General features: G+C 50.3%; 1 long non-coding RNA gene across 1 annotated transcript in view; it reads left to right on the top strand.

The window, feature by feature from the left end:
• Positions 1-15,875, top strand: part of LOC119966061 — a 219,088-nt gene that overhangs the window by 23,254 nt on the left and 179,959 nt on the right. Inside the window, exon 2 of the long non-coding RNA XR_005460667.1 lies at positions 7,899-7,987. This is a non-coding gene — a long non-coding RNA (uncharacterized LOC119966061). The remainder of the gene's footprint in view (positions 1-7,898; positions 7,988-15,875) is intronic.

Genomic DNA, 15,875 nt, shown 5'->3' with positions numbered 1-15,875 from the left:
TTACCTCTCCAAAAGGTGTCCCAGGATCCTATGCAAAGGGGTACAAGGGACGCTGGCTATCCAAAGAATCTACCAAGTTCAGACCTCTTCCTTCTCCATGTAATCGGAGGCAGGTGCTGATTTGAATGGGCAACTGGCTCCACAATTGAACCATGCATGAACCCCAGCCTGACTCCAGTCCCGCCCAGTGATGATGGGAAATTCCACTTTCAGAGGTTGGATTTATAAAATTTTGTCAGTTCCGGGATTTTCCCTCTCCATTGTGGCAAAAATATGGGTCGGGATTCTCCCTTCTGAGGACTAAGTCCCCACTCCGGTGGGAAAACCGGCGCCGACCACTCCGGCGTCAACAGCCCCCAAAAGTGCGGAATTCTTCGCACTTTCGGCGGCAAGGTGGACGGCGGAGGGGTTGGCGCCACTCCAGCCGGCACCGAAGGGACGTCGCGAGTTCACGCATGCACCGAAGGGCCGGCGTGATCTCGTGCAAGCGCGGAACGGTTGCGTGATTCCACGTATGCGCAGACCGTCCGCCATATTTTGCCGCATGCGCGGGGGGTTCTCTTCTCCTCGCCGGCCATGGCGGAGCCCTACAAGGGCCACCGTGGAAGAAAGAAGTGCCCCCACGGAACACCCCTGCCCGCAGATCGGTGGGCCCCGATTGCGGGCCAGGCCAGCGTGGGGGACCTCCCCCGGGGTCGGATCACCCCCCGCCCCCACCCCCACCCCCGAGGACCGCCCACGCATACTCACCTGCCAGGTCTCGCCTGTGCGTGAGTTGAGTAATTCATGCTAGCGGGACTGGCCAAAAATAGACGGCCGCTTGGACCATCGAGCCCTGAGAGTCGCCCGGGGGGGGGGGGGGGGGGGGGGGGGGTGGCGCTGCCTATGACCCCCGACGGGCATGGCAGGAATCCCACCCCCACCTGAAAAACAGCGCCGGAGAATACGGCAGTCGGCGGCAAGGAGGGATTCGCGCCACCCCCCGGGGATCTCCAACCCAGCGGGGGGGGGGTCAGAGAATCCCGCCCATGGACTCCCGTGTTAATGATCTTTCAGTCATTGTGTTTTTAAAAATTATTTTCTTTTATTAATCAGAGAACAATGCTCCAATGCTTTTATTTTTGCGCAAAGACTGATTGTAATTTTTTTAAGAGGTGCGGGAAGATTTTATCAATCCTAAAATAACTGTAAGATAAAGCATTTCAAGCGAGGAGGATATGGCACTTACCAACTGTGGCTCAGAATTCGCACTCTTATCTCTTTGTCAGACGGTCTTAGATTCAAGCCCCACTCCAGGAACTTGAACATGTGTGGTGAATGTATTATACTAATAATCCACCTGTGTGTTTGTATCTGTGCTATACTGTTGCCCTTGTGGGCTTCTCCTATGGGCCATTGTATGGCATTATCCATAGGGGAACATGTTGGGGCATGTATGGGCTCCGCCCATGGCTCCTCCCCCTTGAAGGGAGGTATAAACAGCAGTCGACCTGCAGGCAGTTCTCAGCATTGGTTCAGTCGCAGGCAGGCACTGCTCCAAGTTGATTAAAGCCACGGTTTACTTCTACTCATGTCTTGAGTGAATTGATGGTCGCATCAATTTAATCAACTTAAACGTAACTATGGAATCGGCCCTCAAACCTGACCGACTCGAACTCAATCCGCAGGCCGCGGAGGCGAAATAAAATTTTTCACACTGGCTCCGCTGCTTCAAGGCCTATCTCGCAGCCTTCTCCACGCCTTCACCGACGAACAAAAGCTGAGCCTCCTCCACGCACGGGTGAGCCATCGAATCTCTGTTCACCTCGACGGGGCCTCCTCCTACGCAGACGCCCTCACGATGCTCGAACACCTCTATGTACGGCCCGTGAATAAGGTTTACGCGAGACACATCCTCGCCACTCACCGCCACCATCCCGGGGAATTGCTAGACGACTACCTACGCGACCTCAAAGTCCTCGCATGCAGCTGCAACTACCAGGCCGTTACGGCCACTCAACATATGGAACTCGCCATCCGAGACATCTACGTGGCGGGAGTCCAGTCCAACTATGTGAGACAGCGCCTACTCGAAAACGGGGCCCTGGACCTGGATCAGACGGTAAAGTTAGCCTCCTCTCTGGAAGTAGCGTTCCAGAGCCTTAACGCGTTCCCAGCTGACCACGCGACCCCCTCATAGACCCCCGACCAAAGACTACCCCAGGCCTGTGCCGCGCGGCCGCCCGCCCATCATGGGGGGGGCTACCCTGCAATTTCTGCGACCAGTCCCAACACCCTCGGCAGCACGGCCCGGCCTGTAACGTGAACTGCAGTAGCTGTGGGAGAAAAGGACATTTTGCCAAAGTTTACCTGGCCAGGTCCAAGAACTCCAACTCACAGGCCCGATCCTCAGACTCACAGGCCCGCAGACCCCGCAGTGTGGCAGCGTGCTTGCCGACTCCACCCCATGCAGACACGTCATCAGTCTCGTGCTATCCGTGGGGGCAGCCATCTTCCAGCCCTCACAGCACGTGCGTCTCACGGGGGCCGCCATCCTGGCCATTCTCCCCCATGCGGCCGGCCACGTTCGATCCATGGTGGCCGCCCTCTTGGACGCCATCTTCCTCACCACCCGCCACGCTCGACCAATGGGGGCTGCCATCTTGGCCGCCATCTGCTACGCCGCTCGACGTGTACGATCAACAAGAGCAGCCATCACAGAGCCGCCCCAGCACCTCCGACCACGCAGACTACCCGCACGGTCACCGACTCCGGGAGCACACAGGGCTACATTCAACCGGACATGGTAAGACGCTGCTCGCTCACAAATTTCCCGGCGCACCAAACCATCTCCCTCGCCTCTGGGTTGCACTCGGTGCAAATCCAAGGGTGCACTACCGCAACCCTAGCAATACAGGGCGCCGAGTACGCCAATTATAAATTATATATGCTCCCAGACCTCTGCGCTCCTCTCCTATTGGGACTAGATTTCCAATGCAACCTCAGGAGCCTAGCCCTGAAGTTCGGGAGGGCCCCTACCCCCACTCACTATATGCAGCCTCGCACCCTAAAAGTCGACCCTCCCCCACTCTTGGCAAACCTCACCGCTGATTGCAAACCAGTCGCTACCAGAAGCAGGCGGTATGCATACAGGACAGGACTTTTATCAGGTCCGAGGTTCAGCGACTCTTGCGGGAGGGAGTCATCGAGGCCAGCAATAGCCCCTGGAAAGGTCAGGTGGTGGTCGTCAAGACCTGGGAAAAGAACCGGATGGTTGTAGATTACAGCCAAACCATAAACCGGTTCACGCAACTCGATGCGACCCCCTTCCCCGAATTGCAGACATGGTAAACCACATCGTACACTACCGGGTGTTCTCCAAGGTGGATCTGAAGTCTGCATACCACCAGCTCCCAATCCGTCCGGAGGACCGCCACTACACGGCTTTTGAGGCAGACAGACGCCTTTTTGACTTCCTCCGGGTCCCCTTTGGCGTCACGAATGGGGTCTCTGTGTTCCAAAGAACAATGGACCGAATGGTGGACCAGTACGGGCTGCGAGCCACATTTCCGTACTTGGGCAATGTCACCATCTGTGGCCATGATCAGCAGGACCACGACGCCAACCTCCACAGATTTCTCCAAACCACCCAAACCCTAAACCTCGCGTACAAAAAGGAGAAATGCGTTTTCCGCACAATCAGACTAGCCATCCTCGGCTACGTCGTGGAAAACGGGGTTCTAGGACCCGAACCTATCCGTATGCGCCCCCTCCTGCAACTTCCCCTCCCCCACTGCCCCAAGGCCCTGAATAGGTTCCTCAGGTTCTTTTCATATTATGCCCAGTGGGTCCCCCAACTATGCGGACAAAGCCCGCCCACTAATCAAGGCCATCAACTTCCCACTGGCGGCTGAGGCCCGCCAGGCCTTCAGCTGCATCAAGGCGGACATCGCCAAAGGCGCAATGCGCGCGGTGGACGAGTCCGTCCCCTTCCAGGTGGAGAGCAACACATCAGAGGTCGTTCTCGCCGCTACCCTCAATCAAGCAGGCAGACCGGTAGCGTTTTTTTTGCGCACCATCACCACCTCCGAAATTCGGCACTCCTCAGTCGAGAAGGAGGCCCAAGCCATCGTGGAAGCCGTACGGCACTGGAGGCCCTACCTCGCTGGTAGGAGGTTTACTCTCGTCACCGACCAACGATCGGTCGCCTTCATGTTCGACAATACGCAGCAGGGCAAAATCAAGAACGATAAGATCTTGAGGTGGAGGATCGAACTCTCCACCTATAATTATGATATAGTATATCGTCCTGGGAAGCTCAACGAGCCCCCAGATGTCCTGTCCCACGGCACATGCGCCTGTGCGCAAGACGACCGACTACGGGCTATCCACGATGACCTCTGCCACTGGTGGTCACCCGGCTTATCCACTATATCAAGGCCCACAACCTGCCCTACTCCACCAAGGAGGTCAGAGCCATGACCAGGGACTGCCAGATCTGTGCGGAGTGTAAACCGCACTTCTATCGACCAGATAAGGCCCACCTGGTAAAGGCATCCTGGCCCTTTGAGTGCCTCAGTATCGACTTCAGAGGGCCCCTCCCCTCCAATAACCGCAATACATATTTCCTCAATATTATTGATGAGTTTTCCTGCTTCCCCTTTGCAATCCCTTGCCCCGACATGACCATGTCCACCGTCATTAATGCCCTGCATAGTGTCTTCACCCTATTTAGTTTCCCCAATTATGTGCACAGTGACCGGGGCTCGTCGTTCATGAGCGACTAACTGCGTCAGTACCTGCTCAGTAAGGGCATCGCCTCGAGCAGGACTACCAGTTATAACCCCAGGGGAAACGGGCAGGTGGAGAGGGAGAACGCGACGGTCTGGAAGACCGTCCTACTGACCCAGCAGTCCAAGAATCTCCCAGTTTCTCACTGGCAGGAGGTCCTCCCCGATGCGCTCCACTCTATTAGGTCCCTACTTTGCACGGCCACAAACAAGACCCCTCATGACCGCCTATTTGTTTTCCCTGGGAGATCCACCTCAGCGGCCTCGCTTCTGTCCTGGCTGAAGACACTGGGCCAGTCCTCCTCAGAAAGCATGTCAGGAGCCATAAGTCCGATCCTCTGGTCGAGAGGGTCCAGCTCCTACACTCCAACCCCCAGTACGCTTATATCGAACACCCTGATGGCCGACAGGATACAGTCTCCCTCCGGGACCTGGCGCCCGCCGGTTCCACCACCACCACCGCCCCTCCACCATATCCCGCCCAACCTACCACGACCAGCGCCCCCGCCCCTATATGGCTCCCGCGCTCCCTCACGCCCGCCATGCCCCCTTCACCGATCCACAGGAATGAAGCTCCAGAAGAGACGCTCCCGGAGTCCACGTCGGTACCCGCACCGGCGCCCTCACTACCGATGCCAGCACGGACAAGTTCGACACCCAGGCCAGCAACAACGCCAGAGCTTCGGCGATCACAGTGCACAATCCGTGCGCCGGACCGGCTGAACTTATGAACCAGTCACCCCCGCCGGACTTCATTTTTTAAAACAGGGGTGAATGTATTATACCAATAATCCACCAGTGTATTTGTATCTGTGCTGTCGCACTTGTATCTGTATATTTGTATCTGTGTTACCCTTGTGGGCTTCTCCTATGGGCCATTGTATGACATTATCCATAGGGAACATGTTGGGGCATGTATGGGCTCCGCCCATGGCTCCTCCCCCTTGAAGGGAGGTATAAAGAGCAGTCGACCTGCAGGCAATTCTCAGCATTGGTTCAGTCACAGGCAGGCACTGTTCTAAATTGATTAAAGCCACAGTTTACTTTTACTCATGCCTCGAGTGAATTGATGGTCGTATCAACATGTAATGTAGGCCTACACATCAGGGCAGTATTGAGGACATGCTGGTGCTATATACTTAGGCTTAGATTTATTATCACATGTACTGAGGCACAATGAAAAGTATTGTTTTGCTTACAGCCCAGGCAGATCGCTCCATACATGAAAACATAGAACTTTTGATAAATATATGAGGATAAATCATGAAAATATATAAACGTAGACAGCGGATGAAGTGTACGGTATATAGTGCTACAGCTGTAGAGAAGATACGTAGAAAGATCAGTCTAGTCCACACGAACAGTTTAGACACTAAAAGGGTCATTCAGGAGTTTGGTAACAGCGGGGCACAAACTGTTTTTGAATCCATTGATGTGTGTTCTCAAACTTTTGTATCTTCTGCCCGATGGAAGAGGTTGGAAGAGAGAATAACCTGGGTGGGAGGGGTCTTTGATTATGCTGCCCGCCCTCCCAAGGCAGTGAGAGGTGCAGACAGAGTCAATGTGTGGGAGGCAGGTTCGCGTGATGGACTGGGCTGTGTCCACCACTCTCTGTAGTTTCTTACTTATTTGGGCAGAGCAGTTGCCACACCAAGCTGTGATGTAGCTACATAGGATGCTTTCTGTGGTACATCTATAGAAATTATTAAGAGTTGTTGTGGACATCGCTTCTCAGCCTTTTGGCTAAGATAAGTGTAGTAGCCTTTTGGCTCAGATCTGGTATGTCTCTCTTGTGGGGACCATGAATTGGATTCAATTTGAATTTGAATTGGTTTTTGGAGCAGGCAAGGACCTGGATTAATGGTTCGTCCCTGTCCACGCTCTTTGTAACTCAGAAAAAGTTTTGGAAAAAAAAGTTGTTGTGGACATGCCAAACTTCCTTAATTTACTGAGGAAGAATAGGCGTTGTTGTGCTTTCTTGGTCGTAGCATCGACGTGGGTGGACCAGGACAGATTGTTGGTGATGTGCACATCTAGGAATTTGAAGCGGTCAACTATCTTCACTTTGGCACCATTGATAGACAGGGGTGTGGACGACACTTCGCTTCCTGAAGTTGATGACCAGCTCCTTTATTTTGTTGACATTGAAGCAGAGATTGTTGTCATTGCACCATGCCACTAAGCCTCTCTCTCCCTCATGTATTCTGACTCGTCGTTGTTTGAGAACCGACCCACTTTGGTCACGTAATCAGCTGACTTGTAGATAGAGTTGGAGCCATATTTTGTCATAGAGTCATGTATGTATAGGGAGTATAATACAGGGCTAAGTGCGCAGGAGTCCAATATTCCGAACTATTGTGGAGGAGGTGCTGTTGTTTATTCATACTGATTGCGGTCTGTGGGTCAGGAAGTCGAATATCCAGTTGCAGAGTGAGGAGCCGAGTCCTAGGATTTGGAGATTGGATATGAGCTCGGCTGGGATTATGGTGTTGAAGGTTGAGCTACAGTCAATGAATAGGAGTCTGATGTAGGAGCCGTTGTTGTCGAGATTCTCCAGGGATGAGTGTAGGGCCAGGGAGAAAGCATCTGCTGAGGACTGGTTGTGGTGGTAAGTGAATTGCAGTGAATCAAGGCAATCTGAGAGGTTGCGGTTGATGTATCTCATGACTAACCTCTCGAAGCACTTCATAATGATAGATGCCAGGGCCACTGGGTGGTCGTCATTGAAGCACGTTGCCTGGTTCTTCTTTGGCACCGGTATGATAGTCGTCTTCTTGAAGCGGGTGGAAACCTCGGAACGGAGTAGGGAGAGGTTAAAGAGGTAAAAGATACATTTGGATGAGATATTAAACTCTCAGATTAAACTGTCCTCTCAGGTGCACTCTCAGGAGCTGTCCTCAGTGTCCTGGCAAACATTTATTCCTGGAGCACCATCACTGAAGCAGATTATTAGGTCTTTATCAGGTTGCTGCTTGTGGGACTTTGCTGTGCACAACTTGCCGATCACATTTCTTGCTGTGTAACAATGACCATGCTACAAAAATTCTTTAGTATATAAAAGGCACTTTGGTGTGCCCTGAAGTCATGAAAGGCACTGTGTAACTGTAAGCTTTTCTTTTGGCTTCACAGCAGAGTTTATTTAATCCTCGAAGAGGCTGAACTGCATCACGTTTGCAGTAAAATAATATAAAACCATCGCCTGAAGATCACTGCATAGGGTAAGTTGCAAAAAACGTAACACTACCAGAGTTTGTTTTCAGTCCTATAATTTTTTGAGGTTTCTTTCACAACAGACTTTTGTGCGCTGTTGAAATTCAACCATGAGCTCAAACAGGATGATGTGAGCATAGTGGGCTGTTATCTCTTGCAAGCTCTTTGTGTTCAGAATTGTTTTGGAGCTACGAATTGTGAGCAATCTTCTTAAAGCCGACATTTGATTTTCTCAGAGAGTTATACCTCGAAGCGACGAAACCCAGACTTGTGTCCATGCTTTCTAAACTTGTTCAAGCAGAGCTGTCAACATCTCAATCTTACCTGTGAGATTCTCAAGCTTGTACTGTACTCTCGAGGTGCTGGGTCATGCCAGAACCAAAAAAGAAGAGCTGGAAGGAATGGTCACATTGAATTTACCTATTCTCATTATTTCTTATCCTTCTTTCCCTGTTCTTTATTTCTCGGCATCTTTCCTTTTTCTCATGATCTCTTTCCCAGCACCGTGAACTGCAGACTGCACAAGATGCAATGGGGGGGGGGGGGGGGGGGGGGGGGGAGGAAAGAGAGTGAGAGAGCGAGAGAGAGAGAGAGACAGTGGTGTAGTGGTAATGTCACTGGACTAGTAATCCAGTAAACTCAGGCTAATGCTCTGGGGACGTGGGCTAAAATCCCACCGTGGCAGCTGGTGGGATTTAAATTCAGTTAATAAAACTGTAAGATAAAGCTGATTTAAGTCCATGACAACTATCACCGATTGTTGTAAAAACGTACCTGGCTCACTCATGTCCTTTAGGAAAGCAAATCTGCCATGCTTACCTGGTCTGACTTGCGTGTAACTCCAGACCCACACGTGTGAGTCACGTGTAACTCCAGACTCTAAACTACCCTCTAAAATAGCCAAGAAAGCCACTCAGTTCAAGGGCAATTAGGGATGGGCAACAAATGCTGCCTGTGCCAGGAACGTCCACATCTCATAACAGGATATATTTTGAAAAAAAAAAATCACATTTGTTTACATTTACAGTCTGGAGCGATATCAATTGAGGTGGGTCCATCCCAGTAACTGTACCGGTCGTGAAAACCCTCTATTATGGCTCTGGGCTAGAAATTGCTGTTGGTAATATTAACAGACAAGGAGTTGGTGCATTCCTTTCTCTGATGTTTTGAAGGTGTAACTATCCAAAATTACTGAGCACCCATCTGTATATACAGATACAGCTACTGATACAGCTACAGATACAGCTCCCATCTTTACAGCATTAATATTGAGAATTACAGATACAGCTCCCATCCTTACAGCATTAATATTGAGAATTACAGATACAGCTCCCATCCTTACAGCATTAATATTGAGAATTACTGATACAGCTCCCATCCTTACAGCATTAATATTGAGAATTACTGATACAGCTCCCATCCTTACAGCATTAATATTGAGAATTACTGATACAGCTCCCATCCTTACAGCATTAATATTGAGAATTACAGATACAGCTCCCATCCTGACAGCATTAATATTGAGAATTACAGATAAAGCTCCCATCCTTACAGCATTAATATTGAGAATTACTGATACAGCTCCCATCCTGACAACATTAATATTGAGAATTACAGATACAGCTCCCATCCTTACAGCATTAATATTGAGAATTACTGATACAGCTCCCATCCTTACAGCATTAATATTGAGAATTACTGATACAGCTCCCATCCTTACAGCATTAATATTGAGAATTACTGATACAGCTCCCATCCTTACAGCATTAATATTGAGAATTACTGATACAGCTCCCATCCTTACAGCATTAATATTGAGAATTACTGATACAGCTCACATCCTTACAGCATTAATATTGAGAATTACTGATACAGCTCCCATCCTTACAGCATTAATATTGAGAATTACTGATACAGCTCCCATCCTTACAGCATTAATATTGAGAATTACTGATACAGCTCCCATCCTTACAGCATTAATATTGAGAATTACTGATACAGCTCCCATCCTTACAGCATTAATATTGAGAATTTGCTACCACTGTGGTTGGAATACTCCAACTCTTGGGGTACTTCAATGTCCATAATCAATTTATTAGGAAGGCACATAGAATGTTGTGATTTATTGCAAGGGGAATGGAATATAAAAGTAGGGATGTTTTGTTACAGTTGGTGTTGGTGAGACCATTCGGAGTACTTTGTACAATTTGGGGGCGCGATTCAGCGGATTCAAATTAAAGTCCGCTGAACGCTGCATTTAGCGGGGTGGTTCCCCCTGCCTGCAGCGCTGAGAAAGACCCCGCTGACACTTTGATGTTGTTTGGCATCGGCGAGGGATTTCCTGTGAAGGCCACTCTTCAACTCATTTCCTGCGCTGGCGGGCTGAGCAGGATAACTACTCCTGGATCGCGGCATCATTTTTAAAAAAGCCCCGATCTTTTGACCTCCACCAGCATCCCCACCGCGACCTCAGAACCCACTCCCTACTACATCCAACTCTTCCGGGATCCTGGGGCTACCCCTCTCATCTGACCTCTTATGGGCAAGGCACCACCGCCCCCTCCCCCCCCCCCCCCCCCCCCCCCCCCCCCCACCCCCCCCCCCCCCCCCCCCCCCCCCCCCCCCCCCCCCCCCCCCCCCCACCCACCCCACACCCCCGGACCCGGTTCCTGGAACTGGCACCTGGGCACTTTGTATTGCTAGTCTGCCACCCAGCAGTGCCCCTGCCAGCCAGTCAGTTCCACCCGGACCCCTGGCAGTGTCAGGATGGCACTGGCAGGGTGCCTAGGTGGCAGTGCCAAAAGTGCCCAGGTGCCATGGGAGTGCCAGGGTACCACCTTGCCCTGTCCCTGACCACCCAGGGGCCACAACTCCCTGGCGAGACCCCCCTGGGTGCCATCATGACTGGTTCATGGCTTTGTGAACCAGTACCAAACAGCCCCTGGTAGAGAACTCACTGGCGATGCTGGTGAATCCCAGGCGAGCGCAATTGTGTGAGTTTAATGGCTCATTCAAATATACATGCCTGGATCTCGCCCAGCAAGAACGAGAGCCAGATTGCGAATCATTGAATCTCACAAGATGTTTCAACATCACGAATATTCAACCGCCTCATTGAGGCGTGACAAGGCCGCTGAATCGCGCTCTTAGTCTCCTTATTAAAGAAAGGATATAAATACATTAGAGACATAAATATGTTAGAAACAGTTCAGAGAAGGTTCACTTAACTAATACTCGGGATGGGTGTTTATCCTGGGAAGAAAGGTTGGACAGGCTGGGCATTTACCCATTGGAGTTTAGAAGAATAGGAGGGGATCTTGTTGAAACATAAATAAGGGGACTTGACAGGGTGGATGCTAAAAGGATGTTTCCCCTTGTGGGAAAGACTAGAACTAAGGGGATACAAGGTAAAAATAAGAGATCTTTCAGATGGAGACGCAAATAATTTTTTTTCTCTCAGATGGTCCTGAGTCTTTGAAACTATCTTCCGATAGAGCAGTGGAGGTAGGATTATTGAATATTTCTAAGCAAGAGGTAGATAAACTCTTGACTAAAAAGAGAATCAAAGGTCATTGGAGGTAGGCAGAATGTAGGGTTGAGGCTACAATAAGATTAATAATCATTTAATTGAATGGTGGAGCAAGCTTGAGGGGCTGAATGGCCTAATTCTGCTTCTGATTCGCATGCTCTTCTATTTGTATGGCAGGCAGGCAGGCAGTTGCTGCCAATTTTGACCTGCCTCCAGTAAAAACACCAGGAGTTGGGGCTGCACCAAACACCCAACATTCTAAATTCACTCTCACCCTCAGCTTCAAATTCACCTCCTCTGGGCTTTTAAAATTCTGCCCAATGAATTCTCCGGTAACCCTGACTCACTCCCAATGCTTTCGCTTACTGTCCCAAATTTTACAGCAATTGAACTTTGAGGAATTACCGGCATAAACAAAACAATTAGGTATATTCAGGCAGGAGGTTGTGACATCGTACATTTGTACGGGCAAGTCAACTTTTAGGAACTTTAGTTCTAACTAGTCAGTGCCCACTCCAGGAAAAGGCATTTTCTATAAGAATATACAGGTAGCACAACAAAATGGTGTTCAGCAAGACAATATTCACAATCTATTTACAAACACGAGCTCCAGACTCTCCGGTTGATTGGGATGCTGTCTCCTGCTCTGTTATTGTTGCTGCTGCATTCTTGTTGACCAACTTCTATCTCCTCCTCTCTTGGTTGTGTGTTAAGGATCACAGGACTCTTCTTCTTTCACCCTTCTTAAGTCTGTGATTGATTAGTTTACCCTCGAGTAAGGTGAAACCTCATCTTAGCCAACCCGATTACTTTACCGTTATTTCATTATTGTTCATCACTGTGTTGTACACTTACATGTCCTTCATGCATGGATTTCTGTTTATTGTGCAGGAGACCTCGTAGCTCAGGGTTTTTCAAACTGGCGACCCGTGGGTGGGTCATGGGCAGGTTGTGGAATGAACGGTTGGGTTGTTCCCGATCGCGGGAGAAGCACCTAACGGCCGGAACCAGCTTTTAAGTTGAGAATGGTGGCCACGACCGGCCTTTAATACGAACAATGAAGTCTTTCTGCCAGAAGCAGCGGCAGAGAGCAGGTCACATGCCTGATACATACACTGATGTCACACACCTTATAGGTTCTTGCTGTTGGCACGGAGAAGATATTCCTCCATTTTGCAGCTGCTAACAATCCAGCAACACAACTGTGAAGAGCTGAAGATGGGTCATTTTGTAATAAGAAAGAGAGGGTCAGTGACACAAACAGGCCAGGATCTAACAACTGAAGCTGCTGGAGAGAGCTGCCCAGGAAAGACCACGGCAGGACAAAACAGTGCTGGTGTGAGTTGTATCCAGAGCTTCAGGGCCTCTGTTGAACAACCCATTAAGAGGAAACTGGGACTACCGGTGGTGGGGATGTGCTGAGCAGACACAGGAAAGGTGGCTTTCCTGTTGGAAACTTGGAATTAAGTACATTTAGCCCAAAAATTGGCTGCTAAACCAGCTAAATCATCCCCTCACCCTCCTCCGAAATCACCACAGAAACAGAAATATCCCTCAAACCAACCAAAGGGCCGAAAGGAGGGTAAAACACACAGGAGCCAGAAAAGAAAGATAGAGGCGGCGGACATGAGGAGCGAGGTGGAACAGGACATGGCTGATCGAGCCGGGTCGTCGACACCAACGGCGGCCTACGTGCCAATAGGTCAATGGATGGAGCTCCGAACTCAGAAGCACCTTAAACAAAGTGACGCCATAAAGAAAGAAATTATGGTGTTGGTGAAGTTGACGGCTGCAAATGCCACGGCTCCCTTCAAGGAGGCGCTGGACAGGATGGAACAGCGACTGGAGACGCAGGTGGCGACGGTGCGAGTGTTTGAGAAGGCAGCTACCGACCAAGGCACCGGAATCACCTCATTGGAAGCAGAGGTGGCAAAGCTGATGGTGACCCAAGGAGCGCTCAAGAGGAAGGTGGAGGACAAAGTCAGAATCTCCGAATTGTGGCCCTGGCGGAGGGCACCGAGGGCAGAAATCCCATGGAATCTGTGGCACTAATGCTGGGTAAGCTGGTTGTAGCTGAAAGCTTCTCCAAGCCCCCAGCTTCAGCTGAGGCCAAAATCAGGAGAACGATAGCGGGCCATCATCGCCAAGCTCCACCGGTTCCAAGATAAGGAGTGAATCCTGAATTGGGCAAGACACATTCCGCCTTGCAAAAGGGAAGGGCACAGGATCCAGGAATACCAGGACATCGAGTCAGACCTGGTCAAGTGCCGGGTCGATCCATCTGCCATTTCTCTGCCCAACTTTCCAATCTATCGATATTTTGTTGTATTCTCTGACAGTCCTCCTCGCTATCTGCAACTCCACCAATCTTAGTATCATCTGCAAACTTGCTAATCAGACCACCTATACCTTCCTCCAGGTCATTTATGTAGATCACAAACAACAGTGGTCCGAGCACGGATCCCTGTGGAACACCACTAGTCACCCTTCTCCATTTTGAGACGCTCCCTTCCACCACTACTCTCTGTCTCCTGTTGCCCAGCCAGTTCTTTATCCATCTAGCTAGTACACCCTGAACCCCATAAGACTTCACTTTTTCCATCAACCTGCCATGGGAAACTTTATCAAACGCCTTACTAAAGTCCACAGGCGGTATTCTCCGCTCCCGATAAAAATTGGGATGGACGTCGTGAAATCAGCCGAGGTTCACGACGGCCTCGGTGCCCGCTCCCCGCACCTAATTCACCCCGACCCGGGGGGCTAGGAGCGAGCCTCCGTCTTTCCCGGCCGCGACCTCATCGCGCTGGAAATGACGCGCAAAACAGCGCATTTGTGAGGTCACCCGCGCATGCGCAGATTGCCGGTTCCAATCCGCGCATGCGCGGATGACTTCATCGCGCAGACAGCGGAGGGGAAAGAGTGCGTCTGTTTTGGATGCTGGCCCGACGATCGGTGGGCATCGATCGCGGGCCTGTCCCCTCCGGAGCACAGTTGCGGTGCTCCCGTCCAAATCGGGCCCCTAGATGCCCCAAACGGGCATCTGGTGCCCGTTTCACGAATGCAGTGACCAGGTGTGGTTGCTGCCATGGTGAAACGGGCGTGAAGGGCCGGCCGCTCGGCCCATCGGGCTCGGAGAATTTTTCCGAGTGAGGGGGGGGGGGGGGGGGGAGAAGAGAATCACTGGGGTCGCCAGGGGGGCGTAAAAAATGTCGGGAGGCCCTCCCGCGATTCTCCCACGCCACGTGGGGAGCGGAGAATTCCGCCCCCTGTATATGACATCTACAGCGCTTCCCTCATCAATTAACTTTGTCACTTCCTCAAATAATTCTATTAGGTTTGTAAGACATGACCTTCCCTGCACAAAACCATGTTGCCTATCACTGATAAGTCTATCTTCTTCTAGATGTGAATAGATCTTATCCCTCAGTATCTTCTCCAACAGTTTGCCTACCACTGATGTCAAGCTCACAGGTCTATAATTCCCTGGATTATCCCTGCTACCCTTCTTAAACAAAGGGACAACATTAGCAATTCTCCAGTCCTCCGGGACCTCACCCGTGCTCAAGGATGCTGCAAAGATATCTGTTAAGGCCCCAGCTATTTAGACTCTCGCTTCCCTCAGTAACCTGGGATAGATCCCATCCGGTCCTGGGGTCTTGTCCACCTTAATGTCTTTTAGAATACCCAAAACTTCCCCCTTCCATACAACAACTTGACCTGGAGTATTTAAACATCCATCCCTAGCCTCAACATCCATCCTGTCCCTCTCCTTGGTGAATACCGATGCAAAGTACTCATTAAGAATCTCACCCATTTCCTCTGACTCCACGCATAAATTCCCTCTTTTGTCTTTGAGTGGGCCAATCCTTTCTCTAGTTACCCTCTTGCTCCTTATATACGAATAAAAGGCTTTGGGATTTTCCTTAACCCTGTTAGCCAAAGATATTTCATGACCCCTTTTAGCCCTCTTTATTGCGCGTTTGAGATTCGTCCTACTTTCCCGATATTCCTCCAAAGCTTCATCAGTTTTGAGTTGCCTCGATCTTATGTATGCTTCCTTTTTCATTTTAGCTAGTCTCACAATTCCACCCGTCATCCATGGTTCCCTAATCTTGCCATTTCTATCTCTCATTTTCACAGGAACATGTCTGTCCTGCACTCTAATCAACCTTTCCTTAAAAGACTCCCGCATTTCAAATGTGGATTTACCCTTAAACAGCTGCTCCCAATCCACATTCCCTAGATCCTGCCGAATTTTGTTATACTCTGCCTTTCCCCAATTTAGCACTCTTTCTTTAGGACCACTCTCGTCCTTGTCCATGAGTATTCTAAAACTTACGGAATTGTGATCGCTATTACCAAAGTAA

Source organism: Scyliorhinus canicula, chromosome 5 (assembly GCF_902713615.1).
Source record: "Scyliorhinus canicula chromosome 5, sScyCan1.1, whole genome shotgun sequence".
NCBI classification, from domain to species: domain Eukaryota; kingdom Metazoa; phylum Chordata; class Chondrichthyes; order Carcharhiniformes; family Scyliorhinidae; genus Scyliorhinus; species Scyliorhinus canicula.
Note: the sequence above shows the minus strand (reverse complement) of the source record. Positions and strands in the feature narration are given on the sequence as shown.